This window comes from Clupea harengus, chromosome 17 (assembly GCF_900700415.2).
Source record: "Clupea harengus chromosome 17, Ch_v2.0.2, whole genome shotgun sequence".
Taxonomy (NCBI): Eukaryota; Metazoa; Chordata; class Actinopteri; order Clupeiformes; family Clupeidae; genus Clupea; species Clupea harengus.
This window is the reverse complement of record NC_045168.1, coordinates 70001-72500: the sequence shown is the minus strand read 5'-3', so window position 1 is coordinate 72500 and position 2500 is coordinate 70001. Positions and strand designations below refer to the sequence as shown.

The 2500-nt window shown below is 37.4% G+C and overlaps 1 protein-coding gene across 3 annotated transcripts in view; it reads right to left on the bottom strand.

Annotated features, from left to right (window-relative positions):
- Positions 1-2500, bottom strand: part of LOC116224389 (clusterin-like protein 1) — a 15553-nt gene that overhangs the window by 10873 nt on the left and 2180 nt on the right. The gene's annotated exons all lie outside the window — the stretch shown is intronic.

Here is a 2500-nt window from a genome sequence, read left to right as displayed (position 1 = left end):
ACAGAAACTCCTTTTTAGTCGGCGTACTAATGAAGATACATTGACAACAAAACAATTAGGACTTCCTAGACCACATGTATCCATTCAACAGGTTTCTACAAAGGAAGGGAAATCCTACATCCAAGAATTGGAACGAAAGAAAAACGCGGTCTGTATTTCATATACCACTGTCACTTTTCACAGTGTGTTTCACAGTTCGCTTCTTGCACTAACACTGAATAAATTTTTATGTGATGACTTATTTTGCTTTTGTAAGCCAATACTTTCAAGATCAGTCAATAAATATTGTTGGTTTTGACTTATGTTACCCCTTCTTTATGATGTTACTGGACATATCATGTGTCCTGTTAAGCTATGTTACATCATACAACATTTGAGACACGTGGATAATGAAAAAGTGGGATAATTTAATGTGGAGCCACATCATGTTTGCTTATGAAGGCTCCTGGATGCAACTTTCTTCCATAGCTTTCCACCTGTAACTTGCTACTCTAGCCCTCCTATTATGTTTGGGGTCAATTTGACCCCATTCAATGTTTAACGTCTCTAAATAAATGTTTGTCATAATTTGTTTTGCTTCATATTTAATGACTTTTCCTAATTTAATGGGGACAACTGGGTAAACACAAAATTAACATGATGATATGTTGTCAATGTCCTGTACACATACTTTACGCATAGGTGTTGTTTGGGGTCAATTTGACCCCAGGCTGTTTTAATTGTATAAAATATATAAGAAATATCAACTTTTTTCATCACATTGTTACTTTTCTTGATAAAAGAAATAGTTTTTTATTCCAAATGTTATAGATAACAACAATATGTACTTAGAAATAATATGAAGCCATAAAAACACCAGAAGGATATCTCTTTCCAATTTTAGGTCAATCAGTGAGATTTTATGGGGATCTGCATATTTCTCCATAGTCGCGTAACATGTATTCTGGATGTATAAAGGGAGTGGGTGGGGATATTGTTTTAATTTTAAGGGCTATTTAGGTAGTCAACAAACAAACCTTAAGTACCTGACACATAAACTTGGGTAAAAAAAAATAATTATAATAATTTTTTGGAGGTTTAAATTGCTGGGGTCAAATTGACCCCAAGCATAATAGATGTGGGTAAAATTTGAACATAATAGGAGGGTTAACTATGTAGCAAGAGGGGACATATTACTGTTGTGTGCTGCCAATAGTGGACAAAAAGGTATTGCTGTATGAGTTAATCAGCTAACTTAATGTACCTACTGAATGGGTCGCCTTAATCATTATCAAAAAAATTGCCCCCCCCGAGAATTTCTTCAGGAGCCGCCACTGGTATCTAGTCACCAAGGAATGCATCGTAGCTAGTCATCAAGGAATGCATCGTAGCTTGTTACGTCCCTGAGCAGTTTCTGTGGCCTGTGTATACCATCCTGTGTTCCATGTTTTGCAGACAGCCCAGCTAGCGGCTTAATTGCTATTTTCTTATTGGGTGCGCGATCGGAGCCATTCTCTTAAAAGTCTACTTTGAGATTTTTGGTTGTTTCTATTTTTGTTGTCTCTCCATTTTTCCATTATTCAATATTTTTCCATTATTCAATATATTTTTGATTTAGTTTAACGATAATAAATGAATTTATATTTTTGTCTTATCCGACGTTGTCTGCCTGTTTCATTATTCCCTCGAACTTGTTTTTGTTTACGTTGCCTGACCCTAGCAGTCATCAAGGAATGCATTGCTAAATTCAATTTGCGTGAGAACTATTTTTTCTCAGCAGAAACCACGAAACAATAACATAATTTAAAAATAGATATTTTGGACAAATGTCTTATCGTTTTGGCAAGTACCTATATGAAAATGCAAAATCCACCGGTAATTATTGAAAATAAATCCCCCCAGGACACACACACACACACTCATCACACACACACACACACACACACACACACTCATTGCACACACACACACACACACACATCACACACATACACACACTCATTACACACATACACACACACACACATTACACACATACACACACATCTCCCCCAGGACACACACACACACACACTCATTACACACACACACACATTTTTTAAGAATGCCTGGTGGACAATACATTATCGTATAGAGATGTGTGTGTGTGTGTGTGTGTGTGTGTGTGTGTGTGTGTGTGTGTGTACTGAAGTGTAGAGATGTGTGTGTGTGTACTGAAGTGTAGAGATGTGTGTGTGTGTACTGAAGTTTAGAGATGTGTGTGTACTGAAGTGTATAGATGTGTGTGTGTGTGTACTGAAGTGTAGAGATGTGTGTGTGTGTGTGTGTACTGAAGTGTAGAGATGGTGTGTGTGTGTGTGTGTGTGTGTGTGTGTGTGTACTGAAGTGTAGATGTGTGTGTGTGTGTGTGTACTGAAGTGTAGAGATGTGTGTGTGTGTGTGTGTGTACTGAAGTGTAGAGATGTGTGCGTACTGAAGTGTAGAGATGTGTGTGTGTGTGTGTGTGTGTGTGTGTGTACTG